Here is a 25,059-nt window from a genome sequence, read left to right as displayed (position 1 = left end):
TTCAGGAATTCCTCCAGAGATTCCTCTAGGAATTCCTCCAGAGATTCCTCTAAGAATTCCTCCAGGAATTTTTACAGGAATTCCTCCAGAGATTCCTCTAGGAATCCCTCCAGAGATTCCTTCAGCAACTCTCCCAGGAAGTCATCCAGAGATTCCTCTAGGGAATTCTCCAAGAAATTCCTCCTGGAATTCCTCCAGGAATTCTTTCAGGGATTCCTCCAGAAATTTTTTCAGGAATTACTCTAGGAATTTCTTAAGGTGTTCCTCCAAGATTTTTCTGGGATTTCTCCAGGAATTCCTCCAGAGATCCCTAGAATTCCCCCAAGAATTCTTACGGGAATTCCTCCAGAGATTGCTCCAGGTATTCCTCCAGGAATTCCTCCAGAGATTCCTTCAAGAATTCCTCCAGGAATTCCTCCAGGGATTCCTTCAGGGATTCCTCCAGGAATTCCTTCAAAGATCCCTCCTGGAATTCCTCCAGGAATTCCTCCAGAGATCCCTTCAAGAATTCCTCCTGGGATTCCTCCAGAGATTCCTTCAAGAATTCTTCCAGGAATTCCTCCAGGGATTCCTTCAAAGATCCCTCCTGGAATTCCTCCAGGTATTCCTCCAGAGATTCCTTCAAGAATTCCTCCAGGAATTCCTCCAGAGATTCCTTCAAGAATTCCTCCAGGGATTCCTCCAGAGATTCTTTCAGGGATTCCTCCAGTAATTCTTTCAGGGATTCCTCCAGAAATTTCTCAAGTGTTTCCTCCAGAATTTTCCAGGCATTTCTCTAGGGATTCACCCCAGGAATTCCTTCAGAGATCCCTCCAGGAATTCTTCCGGGAATTCCTCCAGAGATTTTTCCAGGCATTCCTCCAGGAATTCTTCCAGAGATTCCTTCAAGAATTCCTCCAGGAATTACTCCAGGGATTCCTCTAGGGATTCCTCCAGGGATTCCTCCAGGGATTCCTCCAGGGATTCCCCAGGGATTCCTCCAGGGATTTCTCCAGGAATTCCTCCAAGAATTTTTCTTTGAATTCCTCCAGGGATTCCTCCAGGAATTTCTCCAGGGAATCCTTCAAGAATTTTTGCAGGGATTCTTCTAGAAATTGCTTAAGGAATTCTTCCAGGGATTCCTCCAGAGATTCCTCCAGGAATTCCTCCAGGGATTCCTCCAGGAATACCTCCATGGATTCATCTTGGCATTCCTCCAGGGATTCCTCCAGGGATTCCTCCATGCATTTCTGCAGGGATTTCTCCAGGAATTTCTCCTGGTATTCCTCCATGAATTCCTCCAGAGATTCCTTCAAGAATTCCTCCAGGGATTCCTCCAGAGATTTCTACAGGGATTCCTCTAGGAATTCCTTCAGGAATTTTTCCAGGAATTCATCCAGAGATTCCTCTAGGAATCCCTCCAAAAATTCCTCCAGGAACTCTCCCAGAAATTCCACCACAGATACCTCCAGGGATTCCTCCAGGAATTCCTCCAGAGATTCCTCCAGGAATTCCTCCAGGGATTCCTCCAGGAATTCCTCTAGGGATTCCTCCAGGGATTCCTCCAGGGATTCCTCCAGGGATTTCTCCAGGAATTCCTCCAAGAATTTTTCTATGAATTCCTCCAGGGATTCCTCCAGGAATTTCTCGAGGGAATCCTTCAAGAATTTTTGCAGTGATTCTTCTAGAAATTGCTTAAGGAATTCCTCCAGGGATTCCTCCAGAGATCCCTCCAGAAATTCCTCCAGATGTTCCTCCGGGAATAGCTCCATGGATTCATCTTGGAATTCCTCCAGGGATTCCTCCAGGGATTCCTCCATGAATTTCTGCAGGGATTTCTCTAGGAATTGCTTCAGGGATTCTATCAAAAATTCCTCCAAGGATTCATCCAAGAATTCCTCATGCAATTGCTCTAAGAATTCCTCCAAAATTCCTTCAGGGATTTCTTCAGGGATTTCCTCTGGGGATTCCTCCAGGGTTTCCTCCAGGAATTCATCCAGAGATTCCTTCAAGAATCCCTCAAGGCATTCCTTCAGAAATTTCTATAGGAATTCCTCCAGAAATCCCTCCAGGGATTTCATCAGGAATTCCTTCAGGAATTTCACTAGAGATTCCTCCAGGGATTCCTCCAGGAATTTCCCCAGGGATTCCTCCAGGAAATCCTCCTGGAGTTGCTTCAAGGATTCCTCCAGGAATTGCTCTAGGAATTTATCGAGCGATTTCTCCAGGGATTCCTGCAAGAGATCCTTCAAGGATTCCTCCAGGGATTCTTCCAGGGGTTCTTCCAGGAATTCCTCCAGGGATTCTTATAGGAATTCCTCCAGGGGTTCTTCCAGGAATTCCTCGAGGGGTTCCTCCTAGGATTCCTCCAGATATTACTCTAGAGATTCCTCCAGAAATTCTTCCTGGGATTCCAGGAATTCCTCCAGGGATTACTCCAGGGATTTCTCCTGGAATTCCTCCAGATATTCCTCCAGGAATTCTCCTAGAGATTCTTCCAGGGCTTCCCCCAGGATTTCCTCCAGGGATTTCTCCAGGAATTCCTCCAGAAATTGCTCCAAGAATTCTTCCAGGAATTACTCCAGCAATTTTTTTTTTCAGGGATTTCTCCAGGAAATCCTCTAGGGATTTCTCTAGGAATTTTTCCTTGGATTCCTCCAGTAGGTCTTTCAGAAATTCCTCCAGGAATTTTTCTGGGGATTCCTTCAGGAATAGCTACAACGATTTCTTTCGGATTTATGAATAGTTTTTTCGAGGAGTTACTTCGAGAATTCCTGCAGGAATTTTGCCAGCGATTTTTCTAGCAATTTTCACAGGGACTTTTAATAATCTTCCAGGGATTCCTCCAGGATTTATTTTTGCTCATGGGACTCCTCCAGGCATTTTCCAGGGATTTCTCAAGGATTTATTTGGGAATAACTCCAAGAATTACTTTAAAAAATAACACAGGTATACCTCCGGGAACAGCTACAATGATTTTTTTTACAGATTTTTCAGTGAGTTTATCAGGGTTTTATTTACGAATTTTCCAAAGGTATTTCTTCAGGAATTTTTCCAGGGATGTCACCAGCAATACCTCTAGGGATTCTTTCTGAAATTTCTCCAGGGATTCGTCCAGGATTTCCTTTAGAGGAAACTTACAAAATCCTACCATGGTTCTGTCAGGAATTGTTTCTCAAGAATTCCTCCAGGGATTTCTTTAGCAACTCTTCCAGAGATTCCTCTGGATTAATTTTCTGGGATTCCTCCTTGAGCTTTTCACGGATTCTTACAGGAATTCTTCTAAATATTCTTTTAAGGATAACTTAAACATCTTGTAGGTATTTCTCCTAGAATAGCTACATTGATTTCTTTAGGATTAATAGAAAAACAAAAAGCTTCATAAGAGATTCTTTCAGGAATTCCTTCTGGATTTTTTATAACAATTCCTTCATGGAATCCTCCATGGATTCCTTTAAAAATGCTTCCAGGGATTCCTCCAGGAATCCTTCTGGAGATTCCTTCATTAACTTCGAATAGAGTATTGGTAATCAGTTCTTTATGCAAATTTTCGCGCATAAATAACAATTCAGGCTGAGAAGAGAACATTTCAATAAAACAAATAGAATAATTAACGTTCCAACTCATTATGTTTCTTCATTGCAACGGAGACTATCCCTAGGGAAACGGTTCAAAGGCATCTGTGGTTGCATCTTATCAATAAAGCATTACCATAAAACAAGACTGTGGGCAATAAATTGTACCCCACAAACAACACATTCTTCCACAGAACTGAAAGGAAACATTCAATAAACCTCGCACCCGCTGTGCCACACCTCTCCATTAACTGAAACCCTCCTAAATTAACACGGAAATCATCACACACGTACGGCGGGCACGTGCACAAACGTTTGCTCGTGTGTTCACACCTGACTTCTAGTTAGATAAGGCTTAGCTCCCTTCTCATTCAGATAGCAAACACGTAGATATAGCAGGGTAGTCTTCACTCCCCAGGATAGTGAATCTACATCCCCCTCATTAAATCCTACAATAGCACGCGGATAGGAAAAACCGTTACGTACATGACCAACCCAGCCGCACGAATATATTAATGAAGAAAATATTCATTATTGATAATATCCCCTGCACGTTAAAGACGGTTGCCGTTCATCGTCGTTCGGCGAATAGGTACACTAACATCTCCATTTACGCAAATTTTATTTACGTAATGAGATAAATAAATCAATTACGTATTAGAAGTTTGCGCAACAAGTTGCAGAATGATGATTTTCACAGCACAAGTTGTATATTTGTCCAACGAGGCTTGCCATGTTGGATAATTACGATGAGTGCTGTACAAATCGGGTTCTGCAACGAGTTGCGCACATTTTTTTTTTGCAATTTCTCATCGTAATAAGCTGTTTTTCATCACGCCAATCTGTCAAAAAAGGCCTACTTTCCTGCACTGAAGTATGCAGTGCGGGAATAGCCATTACGCAACTGAAACCAGTGCTGTAATGATTCAGTACTCAACGCTTTCGCATTACACAACTGTTTTGAGTTGCGTAATGAATCATAACACATTAATTTTTTAGAAATAGTAAAATAATGGTGAATGCATTCCGATATGATTTCTGATACCCTCAAGTGGTCTTCTACGAAATTGCAAAAAATGTTGTACGTTACTCGTTGCAGAACTCGATTTTTACAGCACTCGTCGTAATTATCTTACTCGGCAAGCCTCGTAGGATAAATTTGCGACTCGTGCTGTAATAATCATCATTCTGCAACTTGTTCCGTATACTACTATTGCAGTTTCGTAGAAGACCAATTAAGGGTACCTATAAGAAATCGTATCGGGATGCATTCACCATTATTGTACAATTTCTGACGAATGTTGGGTAATGATTCATTACGCAACACAAAACAGTTGCGTAATGAAAAAGTGTTGCGTAATAGTTATTGCGCAACTGATTTCAGTTGCGTAATGATTATTAAGATACTGTATAATCCAGAGCAGTGAAAAACATCCTATTACGATGAGAAATTGCAAAAAAATACATTTACGTAAACCCATATCCGCCCAGCGTCCTAAAAATAGGACAGAAGCCCCGAACGCCCAGCATCCTTTAAATAGGACAGTACTTGTAGTGCAAATATATTGAAAATAAAGAGGTTTAGGAGAAAACTATCTTCTGCAAAGTTGATCACAGGACTGCTGACTTCCATTTGGTAACTATTTTAATTCAGAATTAACTCACCAGGTGGCGCACAGACGCCAACAAATGTCGCATATATAAGCAACATATGAAACAACTTTCCAGCGTACAAATATTTGCTTCGTTTGTATCTCAGTCCAGCGATGAGATACATAAATGGTGTCTTCGACAAAGTTGAACTATTAAATAATACCTATTCGCATAGAACCTCATAAATTCGGAAAACACTCCCAAGATGGCGCTAGTGAGCTAAAACTTTATTTGCTTATATCTTAGTCCAGTTATGAGATACAAAAATGGTGTCTTCGACAAAGTTGAACAACTTAATAATACCTATTCGCGTAGAACCTTATAAATTCAAAAAACACTCCCAATATGGCGCTAGTGAGCCAAAAGTTTATTTGCTTATATCTTAGTCCAGGTATGAGATACAAAAATGATGTCTTCGACAAAGTTGAACAACTAAATAATACCAATTCGCATAGAACCGTATAAATTCGGAAAACACTTCCAAGATGGCGCTAGTGAGCCAAAACGGTGGTAGGTCATTTGGCATAATAGTCGTTTGGCGACTATTATGCCGACTATTTTCGTTTGGCATAATGGGTCTGAAATCAAGATGGCATTCGATTTTTCGTTTCTATTGAATCTTTCTGATGACATCAGGCTTGTTTTGAAGTCAATTGACACTTTATTCAACAATCATATGCTATTGAATAAAATAAAGCATATTAGGAAAGTATTTGCCAATAGTATTTTGTTACTTATCGAGAAATTAACCTTCTTTCAAATATTAATTCTTATTTTGAGTTTCGCTATTGGAAAATATATTTTAACACTGAAGATTTTGATATATTTAGCACAAATTTACCCTTCTTTCAAACGTTCTATGTTTTTTTTCTAAATATGATGTAACCATAATTATAGGTATAAAAACTGTTGATTTAAAAATTCAATAAATTTCACCTTCTATCTTTTAAATATTATATTGTTTCCATTTGACAAATGGGCGGCATTCGATAACATTGATCTGCTAAAATTTTTAGCACTCATAATTGTCGTAACTTTATACATTTCAGGGTGATGAACGAACAGGCCATCTAATATGCACCCTACTTTATTTAATTTGCAGTTCTTTCGAGTTTTACCGTCTTCACAATTTTTTCCAACATGTGTATAGCCGAGAATGACAATACCTCCTTCTTTTGATTGCTTATCGTTCTTTCTTGTTCCCTATCCAGCCACTGAAGACTATTATAGCACCTATTTTAATTAATCGACACTTTTGATCATGTTTGACGTTCGCTTAGTCGACAAAAACACCACAGGGCTTTTAGTTTTAGCACTGGGGTTGTTCCTATCTGACATTTCGAAAGAGACACGAAAAACAAAATACACCCAAAATTTGAGTTTAAGCCAAAAGGTGTGACAAAATCTAAAAATAAACATTAAAAAAATATTTTTTGGACTTAAACAAACAAAAACTTTGAAAAATTGAGTAAATTGTAATTGTGCGTGTACATGTATGGAAATGTATGCATGTCTGTATCGTACTTACGTGGTAGAGCAGAAAATTGAATTGAAGTCACTAAATGATTTAGTGCTGGCATGCATCTTTCGCCTGTGAATTAAATTGTTGCAATTTTTTTATCAGGGTACGCATTGACGCTTGTACTAAGCCAAGGGAATACCTTGATGGATATATCCTCCATAATGATATAAGGTATGCTTCCATTTACGTAACAAAAATCCATATACGTAAAACTATACTTACGTATCCTCGCGTAAACAGAAGTTTCGGTGTACATGAATGCGTGAACACAGCAGCAGCAACAGGAACAGGAAGCCACCCGCAAATAAGGAAGTCGAGAAAATGGAAAACTCTGCGCCACTAATTGAGACACTTTGTCTTGTTGCCATTTTGGTCGAACAGACACACATTCAGATGACTTGAATCAGTTGGCTCACACCACTTCCCAAGTCCTGTTTGCATTACAAAGTATTTTCTCGCGATTGCCCTACTCGGTTCGAGGTAGAAAGCGATCAAAAACTACAAAACTTTATCCGAAGGAGGACAAAGTTTGTATTGTCCAAAACCATCACCGAACGTTGAAGCAAGGGTCCTGATGGCGGTGGTGTCCCGTTGCTTGGCAGTGTTAATCCAATTTGAAAAGTTGAAGAAAAGCAACTAAACAAATTATTAGGTTGAATTAGGGGTGGCTTACTGGCTGCCCCGAAATAGAGTTTAGCTGTTGTTCGTGAAGGGGAGACGTGGTGTCACATTATTATAATCGTTGCTAAATCAACTTCGTCGTTTTTTCTCTGTTTTGGGCAAGGAACAGTGAGAAAATGTTTCATATTGTATGATTAAAAACATTAAAAAGATCTTAAAATGCACTTGTATTACTGTATGCCCCCATTTGTTTGGACCTAATCAGCACCATTCACGCACTAAACATGTTTGAGTAGAAAATGTTTAATTGAGCTTTTGACGTACAATTACGTCTTTCTTCTCTATAGAGGAGTGAAATTGGAATTTCAAAAACAAGAGCGTTACGTTGGCATGAAATATTTTAAACGTTTATAACTTTTCGCTGGCTTAACGAAATTTCTTGATTAGCACCTCAATCGAAAGCCAAGACATCAAAGGTTCATGTCGTTTACTTACTGAATCCCACATACCTCTCCAAATAGTTCAATAACTGTTTTAAAAGAGAACGTTGATTTCAAGCAAATCTATAAATAGGAGTGCTAGAGAAAATTTGACGACATTTGCTTATCACTCTCCGATTGGCTCGCATTTCAGCAGGCGGCAGATCGGCTTGCTCTGACCGGGCGTGCTACTCAGGCACAGACATCGATAGCAAAGGACGTCCCCGTTTGTCTTGCTTCGCTCAAATCAAACTGTCAAGCGAGCGAGAGAAGATGCCGTCCGAAGCTAAAACCATCACCGCTGCCGTTGCCAAGAAGAAGATGAAGCAGTCCACAGGAGAATTTGCGGTCGAACTGTGAACACGGTCGGGTGAGTCATTCTCGCTTTGTGGTTCACCGCTTGTTTGCGTTCACCCAGCCATCGTCATCGCCGCCGCAAATTTCATCGGCCGAGGAGCTGTTGACCCGCGCTTCAAGATTTCGACTCGTGATAAAATCAGCATTGGTGGTCAAGAAGCAATCCCGTTATGCACCCCACAGACGCTCAGACGGTTTGACCAACATTGACTCCGCCCCCCAGGTTGATGCTCATGCTGGTGCTATGTTTGACCGTGTGTGATGCTGCTTGACGAACCAATTTGACAGTTTGTGAAACCGATTTGACGGTTGACGAATCGGTCGGCCAAAATCAAACGAGTTTGATTTTGCTCAAACCACCGGTGGGCGGAGCCAAATGTTTGACGAACCGATCATACCGTCTGTAGGGATGTTGCACGAACCTCGACGTTATCATGTCAAATTGAAGCTTCTACGTCCCATGAACTACCGATGCAGATGGGAGGAAAGTCAAAATGCGTGAATTTACGCAGCGTCGGTGCCATAGTGATTCATCAAATGCGCGCTCTTGAGTTGTTTCTATATAGATAGTGAAATATCGTTTCCAACTATCTCTAACCGTTTTCTTTAGCAAATTCATCAAGCATTCTTTAATTATTCCTGAACCAATTTCTCCAGAAATATCTTCAAAGAATCCATCAGCAGTTTTACCTGTGATTCAAAAAAATCCATCCATGGCTTGTATTTCAATTTGTACTACAGGGATTCCATCCAGAATTTTACCAGGAATTTCGCCAGGTAATACTCTTGTAATATTTTTAGGAATTCTTCCAAAACTCCTTCATGATTCCACCAGTTGAACTTTCGGTAGGAATTTATAAAGGAATTCTTACAGAAATTTCTTGTTATCACTAGACAAAATCTTGATTGGATTTCTGGAGGAACTCCAGAAATTTCGGTAAGAATTCCTTTATAAATTCCTACCGAAAGTTCAACTGAAATTTCACATGCGATTCTATCAGGAGTTACTACAAATATTCCATCAGTGATTCCTCTGAGAATGAGGAGTTCTTCTTCTTCTTGGCGTTACGTCTTCACTGGGACAGAGCCTGCTTCTCAACTTCGTATATCGTGAAGCAGGTACGATGATACTCTATGCCCAGGGAAGTGAAGGAAATTTCCATTACGAAAAGATCCTGGACCGACCGGAAATTTAACCCAGAAACCTTCAGCATGGTTTTGCTTTGTAGCCGCGGATAAAGACTCAATCATAAATTTAGCAGTTCCTTCAGGGTTTTTATCAGGATTAGCTTTAGGGATTCTAGTTCCTCTAGGAATTCCATCAAGAATTCTTCTGGGGGTATCATCAGGTGTTCGGCTAGGGATTCCATCAGGAATTCTTTCAGGTATTCCATCTAAAATTCCTCCAGAGATTCGATCAGGAATTCTTTCAGGGATTGCACCTAGAACTCAACTAGGGATTTCATCAGAAGTTTCTCCAGGGATTCTATCAGGAGATATTTCAGAGATTCCACCTGGAATTCCTCCATGTACTCTGTCCGTCGTTGCTCTAGTTCTAGGAGTTCTTCTCGGGATTTCAACAGGACTTCCTTCAATGATTCCATACAGAGTTCCTTCAAGAATATCTTTACAAATTCTTCCAAGGATTCCTTCAGGAGTTCCCCCAGGGATTTCATCAGGGGTTCCTGTATCTATATTATCTGTATTTATGTATCTGCATCTGGATTCTATCGGGAGTACCTTTAGGGCTTTCATCAGAGTTCTTCTGGAGATTTCATTAGGAGTTCCTCCAGGGATTCTATCAAGATTTCCTTCTGAGATTTCACCCGGATTTTTTCAAGAGATTAAATCAAATGTTCCTCGAGGAACATGAATGTTCTTCTAGAAATATTATGAGGAGTTCCTCTAGGGATTCTATCAGGAGTTGTATCTAGAAACTTATCAGGAATTCTACCAGGGATTTTATCAGGAGTTCCTAAAGGGATTCCATCAGAAGTCCCTCCAATGATTAGGAGTTCTTTCAAGAATATCTATAGATAGGAGTTCTTCCAAGGATTCCATCAGGAGTTAATCCAAGGATTCCATCAGGAGTTCCTATAAGGATACTATCAGGAATACCTTTAGGGCTTCCATCAGATTTCTTCTGGGGACTGCATCAGGAGTTCCTCCAGAGTTCTTTCAGAGATTCCACCTGAATTGCCTCCAAAGGTTCAATCAGGATTTCCTCCTTCTAGGAATTTCATAAAGAATTCTTCTAGATTCTTACAGGAGTTTCATCAGAAATTTCTCTCTCTGTCTTAATCTACGATTTTCATCAGAAATTTCTCCATCAGGAGCTCCTTCAACAATATATTTTGGATTTCCTCCAAGAAATTCCTCCAGGGTTTCTTCTGAGATTTCACCTGGAATTCCTCAAGAGATTCTATCAGAAGTTCCTTCAGGAAACTTATCAGGAATTCCTCCAGAAATTTCCAGTTCCTCTTACAGTATATTTATATTCCTCCCAGTGGCGACTCCCTAACCTCAAATCTACCTGTCCCACGAATATAAATTCTTGAACTTCAGCAACAAATTTGCATGCAATAAGCAGAGATTTGTTAGAAAGCACGATTTCAATAATTTACTCTTTGATTACTTTTTGATTTATATTCTAAATTTGACGAAATAGTCATTTTTAGAATCATAGAACAGGTAGAAAATGAGGTTACGATTCGCCACTGATTCCTCCAAGGATTCCATCAAGAGTTCCTCTAGGGAATTTATCAGGAATTCCAATACGGATTCTATTGGGAGTACCTTTAGGGCTACCATTAGAGTTCTTCTGAGGATTTCATCACGAGTTCCTCCAGGAATTCCTTCAAGAGTTCCTTCAGAGATTCTAGCTAGCATTTCTTCCGAGATTCTATTAGGAGTTTCCCCAGAGGTCACCTACGAATCCCACCAGGATCTTCTAGTGATATCATAAGGAATTTCTCTAGGCATTCTATCAGGAGTTCCAGCAGGAATTATATCAGGAATTCCTCCAGGGATTTCATCAGGAGTTCCTGTAGTGATCCCATAGGGAATTATTCAAGGGATTTCATCAGGAGTTCCTGCAAGAATTCTTCATCTTCTTGGCATTAACGTCCCCACTGGGACAGAGCCGGCTTCTCAGCTTAGTGTTCTTATGAGAACTTCAACAGTTATTAACTGAGAGCTTTCTTTGCCAAAGTTGCCGTTTTCACATTCGTATATCGTGTGGCAAGTACGATGATACTCTATGCCCAGGGAAGTCAAGGAAATTTCCTTTACGTAAAGATCCTTAACTGACCGGGAATCGAACCCAGACACCTTCAGCATGGCGTGATTCTACCCCATTACCCCGAATCCCATTACCCCGAATGCCATAAACCCGAACGCCATTACCCCGAATGACATTACCCCGAATTCCAAAATCATTGGGAAATGTCATCCATATCATCATGTGAAGATAATTGTGAATTCGGGGAGATAGCATTCGGGGTGATGAAATTCGGGGTAATGGTGCATTCGGGGTAATGGAATTCGGGGTGATGGGATTCGGGCAAATGGCATTCGGGGTAATGGGGTAGAATCCTCCAAGGATACTCAAGGGTTATCAGGAATTACTCCTAAAATTTTTCGGGAAATGTCTCAGGATTTTATCACCGGAATAACTCTACAGATTCTATCGGGAATTTCTCAATAAATTTTTCACCAAATATCTTCAAAGATTTTTGGGGGTTTTCAGAAATTATTTCAGCAATTTTACCACAAATGTCTTATCAAGATTTCACAAGTAATTAGGGAATCCATCAGTATATCCTCAAGTGACTCTATGAGGAGTTCCTCCTAGGATTCAAAAAAGGAATTCCTTCAGCGATTCTTCTGAGAATTCGTTCATTGAATCCACCAGGAATTGATTCGAAAATTTCGCTAGGATTTCCTCTAGGCATTCCAACTAAAAACCCTCCAAGAATTTCTCTAAGGATTCCACCAGAGGTCCATCCATGGATTGGATCTGAAATTCGCCCAGGTAATTCTCTATGATTTCCATCATGAAAATCTTCAAGGAATGACCTGAAATTCTCATAGGGGTTCCACTAAAAAATCTTTCAGAAGCTTCACCAATATTTTTCCGGTGATTTCACCGGAAATTCAAAAAAAACTTCTAAAAGTTCTTCCGAACATTCTGGAAAAAAATCTTTCGGTTCCTTCAGAGATTTCACCAGTATTTTCTCTAACTATTTCTTCCGGAATGGTGTTTTTTTTTTCAGAAATTTCGCCATGAGTTCTTCCAGGGTTAAGAATATCAATAGAGTTTCGCTAGAAATTCTTTACCAGAAAAATCTAATACAGCTTCGCCAGAAGTTCTACCAGAAAATACTTCAATGATTCGACTAGGATTTTCCTTCTTCGAATTTTTCAGGATCATCAGAAATTCCTCCATGGTATTAATAAAAAAAAACGCAAGTTCAAATGACTTTTTTTTCTGGAAAACCGCGAGAGAATTCCACGAAAGGTTGAACATCATGTTGAATCCCTTGAAGGATTTTTTGGAAAATTTCTGGACAAAATCATGGAATAATTTATACTGAAATCATTGGAGGAATCACCAAAGAAAACACAGGAGAAATTCACTGGGGAAATTCCTTAATACATCTCCGTAAGAACTTTTAAAGGAATCCCTGAAGGAGTTTCTACAGGATTCTCTAAGGCAATTCCTGGTAGATTCCTTGGAAAAAATCCTCCAAGATATACTGGAAGGAATTGCTGGATAAATTCCTTTAGGAATCCTCGGAGAAATATCCGGTAGATTCTTAAAGTAATTCCTTCAAAAATTCAAGGTCGAATACCTCGTAGGTTCCCTTAAGGGATACAAAGAGGAATCTTTTAAGGAAACACTGGAAGAATGCATAAAATAATTTACTGAAGAATCCCCTGAAAGTAACCTGGGCAAATTCTTTTGCAGTATTTCTTGCTGAATTCCCGAAAGCTTCCTGGTGAAATCTCAAGAGGAATTCCTTAATGAATCTTTGGAGAAATTTTGGGTGGAATCACTGTAAGAGTTCCTGAAGTGAATCCCTACATGTATTTCTGTAGAAGTTTTTGAAGGAAATTCTAGCAAAATCGCGTTGGAATCTCTGGAAGAATGTTTGGGTTAATCACTGAAGAATTTTTTGAAGGTATTCCTGGGGAAAAGTTTTTGATGCATAGGAGAAATTCCTGGTGGAATTATTGATGGAATTTCAGTAATAATTTCTTGAGCAATCCCTATAAAAATTTCTAGAGGATTTCTTAGTAAAACGCAGGAAAAAAAAACCTTATATAATCTGTATAGAATTTCTTGAAGTTTCGATGGAGGAATTCCTAAGTTCATCTGTGGAGGATATTTTGGAGGAATTCTTGAAGGAAGGAAGTTTTTGTGTAAATCTTTGGAGGACTCTGTAGAGAAAATTACAAGAAAGAATCGCTAAAGAAATTCCTTATGGTTGAATTTAAGGAGGAGTCCTAGGAGAAGCCCTGAAAAAAGTTCTGGTGAAATCCTTATGGGAATATCTGGTGATAAATTTATTGAGAAGTATCTGAAATAATTCGTTATGTGATTCCTGAATAATGATATAACTTTTAGAGGAAATAAAGGAATCTTTGAAAAATTGTGATAGCAATCTCCGGAAGAGTTCTTGAAGTCAGCCTTGAAGTAAACTCTGAAAAATTACTGAAGAAATCACTTGAGGATTTTTTTGATCTTTGAATTATTACCCTAGCCATTCTCATATCGATGACTGCTCAGAATAATTCCCGATAGAGATCCCTCATAATTTTGGAGTTCTGCCGGAATACTTCGTGCGAATTGTAAGTGTAATTCCTCCTCAATATCCATTTCTTTCTCACAACGATTATTTCCATAGAAATATTCACCCCCACAGCCACAGAAATCGAAAAAAAATAACAATCACATATTCACTAGGCTTGCCGAGAGCATTCAAAACATGCGAAGAAATATGGTGTTGCTGCAACAAACGTTGACAGTCGGTCAAACGGTTGCAGAAACATAAATCGGTTTGACTAACTTGGGGGCGGAGTCAATGTTGGTCAAGCCGTCTGAGCGTCTGTGGGCTGCATTAGGAACAAATATCAGAAGCCAAATATCAGTTGCTGGTCCGAGGAGCTGCTAATCGAGTGTTGGACTAGTGAAATCGCTCAAGATTTCAAGAATGAGCAACGTTTCCAGCTACGAAACATTCAGCAGGTTCGTCGTATATGCAAATAACTTGCTCAAATTTATCTAACAAAGCCATCGGCCCTTTTCAGGGCCATTAAATTAGTGGAAAAGAGTTAAAAGAGAAAAGAAAGACTTATTTTATTCCTAAATAAATTTCACAGCTTTATACAAAATTTCATTTGTCATGAATAGTTTATGACACAACAATTTGAGACTGTACACACGGACGCTGCTGCAGTGCCGTCGGGGTGAGTGCTCAACATTTCACAACGATTGTAAAATAGAGTGGCATTTCCAACAGCGCCTTTGATGTTCCATATTTTTTTGGGAACACTTTGATTCGGAAAAGTATCACATGTAAAAAAATGGCGACATATTTAGAATGCTTTTGAAAAGACATTCTCATTGAACAATTGTAATAATTTTTCAAGTAAGTCCTAATTCCTCCAAGATTCTTCTTCTTGGCATTAACGTCCTCACTGGGACAGAGCCTGCTTCTCCGCTTAGGGGTTATTCAAAAATGACGTCCATCGTTTGGGGGAGGGGGGGGTATACGAAAGTGTGACAGTACGTGTATAAGGTATTGGAAAAAGCGTGACAGAGAGGAGAGGGGGGTCTGGAAAGAATCTATGTCGATATCTGTCATTGGTGATCTGGTTCTAAAGATATTCCGATGTTCCTTGGGGGACCGACATTCTCTACATAAAATATCTTTGGCAGCCATTTTGTTTTACGTCAATTTATCAAAAAAAAAAATGAAATGTGCGCTACATAAAGCTGCGTGATAAGGAGCTACTCTGAAAAAATCATACAAATCTGTTAAATATTCTAAGAGATATCTGAAAACTACGATATGATGTTTTTTGAAGTTTTTAAGCCATCGTAGTACCAGACACATGAATGCTCATTACTCAAAGATGGATGCACCAAATTGCTTCATTTTCTCACAACGTTAATCATCTCATTAATGTATTGTTCCGAAGAGTGAATATTTGAATACGATAACAATTCTATAGCCTGAGATACTTGCGTGGGTTATAACTACGCGTCGGTCCCCCAAAGAATTTTGGAATATCTCAGGATCCAGTTGACCAATCAACAATATTGACACAGATTCTAAAACTAGAATTTTTTGAAACTTGTGAAATAAAGGAGCAAAAATATAAAGAAAAAAGTTATCAAGGTTTGAATATTTTTATTGCGGTAAAATATGAAGCTGCCTGTAGAGGGGTTAAGATCAGCAGAGCAACTCGTAAAACTTTTCCCTCAGCTACACACAAGCCCAAGGATGGTAGCAATTTTGAGACTTTTTCAACTACATACCATCAAACTAGGAGAAACGCTTATACGATTCATCCCTCTGATTATTGTACGATTAGTACCTGAGACGAGACTCGCGGAGACGGTCTTTTCTATCTGCGATTGCTGAGTTTTTTTTTTCTTATTCTACTCAGTGTTTATATCAATCTGGCGCAAACCGTTCAAGCTCTAACATGTCCATCTCAGCAAAAAACTATTGCGTTTGCATCACATCGAAGCACAAACGTCATTTTGAGTGAAATTTCATTCCAGCAAACGTTGCAGTCGATGTAAATAATTAGTCTTGTGTTTAGATTTATCAGCATCGTTGGAAAAGCTGCTCCGCTTACTGAGGCTTTAAATAATAATAGTGTATTTTGAATACAATACTTTTCACTTTTTCTGTCATAAAAACGACGGGCTGCATTAGTACAACAAAAGGTAGAGCGCTTTCATTGCATTTTTTTGTCAAATAAAACATAAATTATTCAAAAGAAAAAAATAAATTCATGTTTGGTTTCAATTAAGCCATTCCATGAAATACCGATGTAATGGGTCATATCAAAAATATACATCGCTGAAAATTTGACAGCAAACGTTAAATTTTCTGAACTTACAAGAAAAAATGAGAACAGCAATAGTCCTTTTGGTTCCAAGGCCTTCAAAACACGAAAAAACGGAAATTTTTATATTTTTCACATGTAAAAAACCAGTTTTTGTGAAATTTTATATTTTTCTTGAAAAGTCAAAATCTTTTGCTTTCATTTCGTCAAAGAAAATTGAAAATCGGTGAAGCGATTCAAAAGTTGTATATTTTTTTAAATAAAAATTTTGCAAAATCGTGATTTTTCTGGTCACCCTCTTTTGAAAATGGTCACCCTAATACAAAAATCCAAATACACGTGTATTCTTATTCCGGATAAGGAACAAAATAGCAAATTTTCACGGAATTCGGTGACCTACTAGATCGGATTTTCATGGAATGGCTGAATTATTATATGATTATAGATAACACAAATGTATATCGTAATGTGGCGTGGTTCAGTCGATCGTTAAGCAGATCTCACTCGGTACGTCTTTGTCCATGCGATTACAATACAGTGAGACGTTCAAACTGAAATTAATTATCAAAGTATATTAGTTTAATTGCAAGTGGACGAACCATAAAAGCTTTCACAAAAAACGCTTGGAACATGAATCTAAAGTGCAGCTAAGTTTAAATTTTCTAAAAGTGAAATATGGTAAATTTGATACGACGGGAATTAGCGCTTGCGGCGAAGTAAATCAAAACCATACCTTAATGCTACCGTTTCATCCATAGCTGCCATCAACTCTCTTCCGTAGAATTTTGAAAATTCTCCCATAGTTACAAAGTGTTCCAATAAATTTGTGTGTTTCAAAAGCTCAGAATATTTACCACGAAACGCCCGGTCATATTTCAAAGCGTTTAAGCCTTATAAAAAGATAATTGTAAATACCTTTCTCTATACCATGTAACTGTGCGCGAAAGTATATTGTTATTATTGATATTCGAAAATCACGTTAATCTAGATTAAATCGATGTTTATGACAATAACACCTTCTAAAATGGATTCCACCTCATTACCCCCGAATGTCATTAACCCGAATGCCATTACCCCCAATTCCAATATCATGGAGGAATGTCATCAATGTCATTATGTCAAGATAATTGTAAATTCGGGGAAATAGATAATTGGAATTCGCGGTAATGGTACATTCGAAGTAATGATATTCGAGGTGATGGCATTCGAGGAAATGGGCATTCGGGGTAAGGGGACAGAATCATTTCGTAGCATTTGTGCACATATTCCTTAAAGAAGGGCGTAATATCAAAATAAATAAGCCTTTACAATTTCTTTTCAAAATTTCGCACAGACATTCAATTTGGCTATAGAAATCGACAAGTGAACAATAACTTTTCTTAAAATATAAATATCAGGGGAGCAATATGATACTCCTACACTGAGGCAAAAATACTTAGATTTTTCATAAATCATTACTTATGAACCAGCCAAATTATGGTTTCATTGAACGCTTAACCATTTCATTTTTCGGTATCATAAGTTTCATAAGTGAGAGCTTTGAATAATTTAAAAACCATTACTTGAAATAATTTTCATAGCAATCGCTAGAAGAATTACTCCGCTTTCGATGTTGGATACAGGTTAATCGAATACAAATCACATGTTATCAATACATGTCAATTTTTGAGCTTGCCTGATATAAAAGGCAATCATTATTATTGATTGATAATAATTTATTAATCATTTATCATTGTGCTTATTATTGATTTTCATTGATTGACTTATGAAATTTAGTGATGAAATTCTTCGCCAAGATCATAAGTAAAACTTAAAAATTTCAACAATAATCGTTGTGGCGCTAAATCATAATTATTCCTTAAGAAATTATTAAGTTTTTTTGCCTCAGTGTACGGAAATAATAAACATCTGTCAATTTAGAATTATCACTCTACGCAGCAAGGTATTAAGTTATGTGGTATCCACCAAAAAAGAGCATTTTTTGCCTAGTCATTCGAGCATGTTTCTACAATTCACAACAATCTGATTCGCACATCAAAACCAAACTAATAGGAAATGGAAAACAGAAATATACCACCAGCCCACAAAAGCATTTGATAACACCGCTACCCACATCGACGTGTCACTTTGAAACCAGTCACTTTGAACTTCCCCCCACTAGTTAAACAAACGGGCCAACGACTAAACTCGTCCAGGTCTGAAAACTGGTGATGCGTGCTCTCTGGTGTGAGGGCTTTGTTAGTGTTGCTACGAGTCACTTCGCCGAGACGGATATGCCATTGATCCGGCTCGTTGCCGTCAATCGCTCGGAATCATCCTATGGTAATGGATTTTATGAGTAGGCTGATTCAATTATGCCTGCATCAATGATAATCAAACGAGCTTTTTTTGGCACAGACAGATGTGGGGGGCAGCCGTCCATTCAGTATACGGGCAATGGGCATCAAAGGACCAGCAAGGTCTGCTGAATCTGTAAATACGTCACGCTCTGGGCCTCCGCGACGTGAATGGGTAGTTTAATAAATCGAAAGCGACAGGGACCGGTCAGTGGGCAGCGTGGAAATTAAGATCTATAATAACATTACACGGATCGTTGAGCATGTGAGTGAGAGGTAGGAATGGTTTTTCGTTGTTCCTAGATGATAATTTCACAGTCGGTAGCTAACATAATACTTGTTTTTAATTATGAATCGTGGTTTACGGCTAACCAGCCGAGTGGAAGTTTAACAACTACTGAAAAGCTAAACATTACATATAATTTGCGATTGGATTAGATGGACAAATTGATGTGAAGATTTGCGAAAAAGTTACACATCTTCTCAGTGAGAATCGAACTCACGACTCCCCGATCTCTAGTTGGGGCACGTTACCACTACGCCATGAGAGGGCTCATGAACGCAGAAGTTAACCTGAATTCGATTTCAGCTCAATAATCACGTGGTTCTTTTTCGCAAAGTGCACCTCTTTCGGAAGAATTAGATGCCCATCCAAACACAACGCTTTCTATATATATCCAATGCCTAGCCCGAGAGCGCATTGTTTTTTAGGTATAGGAATAGCACACTACACTAGCCAGCAACTGCGCTGGGCTGAGGTATCTATTGTGTGGGCTTCCAATGGGTCGCGACGTTCTCAAACGACCGGTTACGGAACATGAGTCCGAGCAATAGGGTAAGTGTTCCCTTAGTTGTAGGTGTTCCTATAGTTGCGGTATTGCTGTTTTCTCTGATTTTATTACATTACCCACAGAACCGACACTGCCAATCGACGTACACGTTGATACACGGAATAGATGCAAAGAGCGTTTGAATTGCTTTAAAGCTGATGAAATATCACTAAAACTGCTAAGACTTTTCTTACTTGTACCAATAGTTGCAGTAAAGTGTTCCTTAGTGGAGGATCCCATAAGAAAACAACGGATACCGCAACTATAGGAACACAAATTAAAAATATACCGCAACTAAAGGAACTGTGTACTAATAGTGGAGGTATTATTTTTCACTGAAATGCCGTGGATTACTGCGATGAAACCATTTTTCTCATTAAGTCAATGGTCGTTACATCCCGTTACAACATCAACATGTACATTAATTGGACTTCTTGAATTTAGGCGGCTAAATGAAGTTCAATCGTGCTTAGTAGCTCCACATCTACCCTATAAGCATTTATGTTTCCGCTACTACTTTGGTCGTTAAAAGATTACAATTGAGATGCAAATATTTGAAAAAAAAATGAGTTCATTTTGGTGCGTTTTGATTCCTAGCCACCCTAGACTCCAACAACTCTTTCATGAGTAGGTAATGTACCACACCTATACATACACTGAAAAAAATAATATATACAGTATATAGCGCTTTTGGCCAAGATATTCATTTAGTCGAACTACCGTTTTGAGCCATTTTAAGCCTTTTTAAAGCATTGTAAGCCGTTTGTGCCATTTCAAAGCAGATTAAGTAATGTTATGCCATTTTAAGATATTTTAAGCAATTTGAAGTTATTTTCAGCTGACTGTAACAGTTTTAGCTTATTTAAGCCATTTTGAGCCTTTCAAAGCCTGTTTCTGCGGATACTATCCTGTAGGGAAAAATTGTTACGAACAAGATGTATTTCACTTCACGATTTATTTCTAACTGACTTGTACATGATAATGATGTCATATTAAAACTCCGCTCTTCCCTATAGAACTTGTGTAGAATGTTCTAGTAGTGTCTTGTTATATGCAATAATGGGTTGAAAGCCAACTGTTATACAATTGATGGATTGAATATTCTGGGGCTATGGAATGAATGGAATGTAAATAAATAATCGGTGTTGCCCATCTGGAAAGATCGGAAGGTAAGTTGATTTGATAGTAATTTAAAGGTTCGATACTAGTTGTTTTATGCTTCTAGGTCTGTAACATGAATGAGTGTATGAGGAATTATTTCAAGTGATAAAAGTGTTGCCAGTATGGCCTCAACATGAGACATGCTCGTCCATCGGTGTGGTGCGGTATGATGCACCCAGGTGTTGACCACCACAAAGCCATTGTAAGCCGTTTCACCCAAGAAGCCATCTATTGACATTTTGAACAGTTTCTACCCGTTTTTAACCGTTTTTAGCCATTTTTAGTCATCTTAAGCCATTTTAGGCAATGTTAGGGCATTTTGGGCATTTTTTTTAACCATTTAAAGGCGATTTGAATCTATTTTACCCTATTTGAGCCATTTTATGCCGTTTTGTATCATTACAAACCATTTGAAGCCATTGCAAGTCGTTTTGATTCGATCAAAGATCATGTACCTAAGTCTTTTTAAGACATTTTAAAACCGTTTCAGGACGATTCAAAACCATTTTTTGCAATTTCTCATCGTAATAGGCTGATTTTCATCACGCCAATCTGTCATGAAGCGGCCTACTTTCCTGCACTGAAGTATGCAGTGCGGGAATAGTCATTACCTAACTGAAACCAGTGCTGTAACGATTCATTACGCAACGCTTTCTCATTACGCAACTGTTTTGAGTTGCGTAATGAATCATTACACAACATTTTTCAGAAATTGTAAAATGATGGTGAATGCATTCCGATATTATTTCTGATACCCTCCAGTGGTCTTCTACGAAATTGCAAAAAATGTTGTACGTAACTCGTTGCAGAACTTGATTTTTACAGCACTCGTCGTTATTATCCTACTCGGCAAGCCTCGTAGGATAAATTTACAACTTGTGCTGTAAAAATCATCATTCTGCACCTTGTTCCGTAAACTACTATTAAGCGATTTCAAGACATTTATTATCTAATTTGAGCATATTTCAGCAGTAAGGGAAAATATGATTTTCGATTCAGGAAGTGTAAAAATATTTCAGATATCTATTTGATACCGGGCTGTTTTCATGCGAGGCGTAATTAAAAAAAAATGATATCATAATGTGTGTGTATGAACTGCGATTCTCGAAATAGGTCGTCAAATTTCATTAGAGCTATTACCTTTTATCTAGTACGTTGAAGTTGTCTGCATTGATAAAAATATCAAAGAGTATCAATAAATATATGCAAATTCCTTTAATAAAAGCACTACCGGACAGTGGGAGGTGGACTGCACATACAACTATTCGTTTATTTCAAGCTGTCTTGTCAATTTTTATTAACTTCAAAACTTTTTTTTTTCATTAAGAACATTTCAAAAAGCATTTAGCCTCCAAAAAACTGGGAATGTTTCGGTTATGATTTATGGTTTTTAAATTTCCTTCTGAGGTATTTAAAGCATTCTGTAAAAAAAAGTCTAAATTAACCTTCATCCCGCCAACATACTTTTCACATGCAAAAAACACACTAAAATGTACATAACTTTTTTGTTTCTCAATAGTTTTGTTGAAATTTTCAAAACTTCCCTTGAAACTCTTCTAGTCTATGATCCAGAAAATTTGGGAAAATAGTCCAAGTGGTTCCGGAGTTATTCCGGATTGTTTCGGGGTACCAAAATTGGCCACAAATTCCATTCAACGGATAACTGAAGATCAAGACGAGTTAGAAGGTTGATGTCTTCGGCAAAGTTGTTCAACAGGTCAAGGGCTTTCTGGCATTAACAAAATTAATTAGGATTTTGTCCGCTAGATGGCGCTAGTGACAAATTTTCTTCAAACTTCTATATCTCCAGATCCTGATGAGCAAGAAGTTTGGTGTATTCGGCAGAGATGTTAAGCAAATCAAGGGCTAATTGGGGATTTATCCACTAGTTGGTGTTAATAACATATTATCTTCAATCTTATGTATCTCGAGATCCTAATAAACTAGTCTTCGGCAAAGTTATTTGGCACATCAAAAGTTAACAAGCATATCAATGCTTGGTGGCTCCAGTTTGTCTTCGGCAAAATTGTTCAAATCGTTGCGAAAATTATTAATTCTCATTTCTTATGCTCGAAATTTTTCACGCTTGAGTTGTACCTTACGCAGCTCAACAGCCACAATACATGAGTTGGATCATCAATTTATTTTGTTTGCCTTTTTTCACCCAAAAGCTTTTATTATTTTATTATCTTTATTAACGAGAATTTTAACCATGGGCTAGTTCATCTTTGGACCAAGCCATTGGTCCTCCTTACCTCCAAAAGTACTATCTCGGGGATGGGTCCGATCCCAGGTCCTCGGCATGAGAGGCGTATGTTATAACCACTACACCAGGTCCATCCCCACATAAAGGCCTCATTCTTTGTTTTTCTGCTAGAATTATAACGAATCTTTCTAAGATTACCAATAAGTAATATCTTTTCCTTTGAATTCTGCAGATTAGTTTATGGAAATGTTTTCAGAGAAATTCCTTGATCCATTATAATTATCAAAATAATTCTTAAGGAAGCATTGGATAAATTCCTGAAAAAATATCTGAACTATTTTTTTTTTAATTTATACCTGGCAGAATTTCTGGTTCAATTTTTAAAAAAAATTCAGACAAATAATCTCGCTCAATTTATGATTTCGCCACAAAAGCCATTTGTAACAAAGTGTAAAGCTTATTGTTTTAACATGTTATTTAACAATTCTACTTCAATAAGAAGATCTTCTTCTATCTCCCAGTGGTGACAGTTTTGTTTTTGATCCATTCACTTGCTTGAAAACAACGAGCAACACACTCGGTTACCAATGGATTTAAGGGCGAGATCATAAGTTATGCGAAAAATAATCTAGGAAAGTCCTAAGATTAATTTCTGGAGAAATCTGGGCAAAAAGTTTTCTACATAATTTTTAACAAGAGTAGCTAAAAAAGTAAAGCAAGAGATTCCTCAGGAATTTATATTGAAAATAATTCAAAAATGCCTTCAGGTAGTTATTTAAGAATTTATTCAGAACTTTAATAAGTATATACCTTGAAGAAATTTATGGAATCTAATAGAATGTTTCCTGAGATACTTCGTTTTGAATCTGTAGGTAAGCTTTTGGTAGTGTTCTTAGAAATATTCAATAAAAAAAAAATTGATCCACATTGAATAAAAGATAAATACAAATCAGATTATTTCTACATAACTCATCATTCCAAAACATAATTTTCCATTTAATTCCATTTGTCTTTTTGTTACCATTATATAGGTATGTATGGTTATACATTTGCAATTAGGTTTCTATTTTATTTCATCTTACCTCTTTCACATCCTTTCATGCACATCCAGCCCACTGAAACTCTTTGAACATCCGGCACACTAAATTATTCTATATTTATTTTCATAAATCACTGAACACAACACCACTGGTTCAACTCACGTTCGGATTAGCTATTCAATGTTTCTCGTACCGATTGCACCATAATCCTCTTCCACACAATTCAAAGCGTCCTTTTCGCAATTCAGTTTCATTCCGAACGACTCGCATTGAAAAATCACCTCTCTGCAGCTTTGCATTTACCCGAAAATTCACCCCGTAGTTTATAGGGTGCATGCTCTGTCGACTCCCATCAATTTAGTCCCACCCGGAAGAGGCATTGTTAAATTTGATGAACTAGACCCATTGCATTCTTGCCACCCACACCGATCACGATGCATACATTTTGCACTGCTATGCTGCGATGAGATAGTGCCAACGAAGCACTTAAGCCGCACAGTTATTCATTCGGGTGGTTTGAGATGCACTTTGTGGATGCACGCCTGTTTGCGATGCAAATTAATTGCTTCGATTGTGTGGCGAAAACTTTTCAGTCGTTGGTATAATTCCACCAAATGACACCATGTAATCCAACAGGAAACGGATTCAATCCTGAGCTCACTAAAACACAATGAATCCAATAGGAAAAGTTTTAATTTTAATATGCACAAAAACACTGAAATCTCCCGCTTAATTCAATTAGTCTGTAATTGAAATTAATTATTACATAATGTCCAAACCGTGGAAGCCAGTCTCTCCTGCCCCTTCTACTAATCCCGCCCAAACAATGCACAACTCCAAAAACTTCCCAAAAAGTTAAACCAAACACTTCGTCCCGAAAGTCGGGTTCCAAAATTCCGATGTTGACGCGACGGCTTGCGCTCGGCAACTGCATTCAAGCGGATACATAAAATTGATAAGGGTCCGCAATAAAAGGATCCTGGCTGCCGCACTCTCGTCGTGCCCGACTAGCCGCATATTTTTCCCGTTTTCCGCTTTCCACGGCGGTGGGCCCACTCATACACTCACCGTAAGCGGCGAGGACGACGAGTAATGATAGCTAGCCACAGCAGACAATGGGGCAACCCACGTTGAAAATTCCGCGCGCGCTCGATACGGAGCCGACCATGTGCTTGGTGCATTTTCCCAGCCGAAGCATTCTCCGGTGAGTGAGTG

The 25,059-nt window shown here is 38.4% G+C and overlaps 1 protein-coding gene across 1 annotated transcript in view; it reads right to left on the bottom strand.

Moving 5' to 3' along the window:
- LOC5568868 (myb-like protein A) overlaps positions 1–24,762 on the bottom strand; it is a 397,347-nt gene extending 372,585 nt beyond the window's left edge. Inside the window, exon 1 of the mRNA XM_021842690.1 lies at positions 23,887–24,762. The gene's annotated coding sequence lies outside the window, so the exon portion shown is untranslated. The remainder of the gene's footprint in view (positions 1–23,886) is intronic.
- Positions 24,763–25,059: the final 297 nt, after the last annotated feature.

Source organism: Aedes aegypti, chromosome 2 (genome assembly GCF_002204515.2).
Source record: "Aedes aegypti strain LVP_AGWG chromosome 2, AaegL5.0 Primary Assembly, whole genome shotgun sequence".
NCBI classification, from domain to species: Eukaryota; Metazoa; Arthropoda; class Insecta; order Diptera; family Culicidae; genus Aedes; species Aedes aegypti.
The sequence above is the reverse complement of the archived record's forward strand: the minus strand, read 5'-3'. Positions and strand labels throughout refer to the sequence as shown.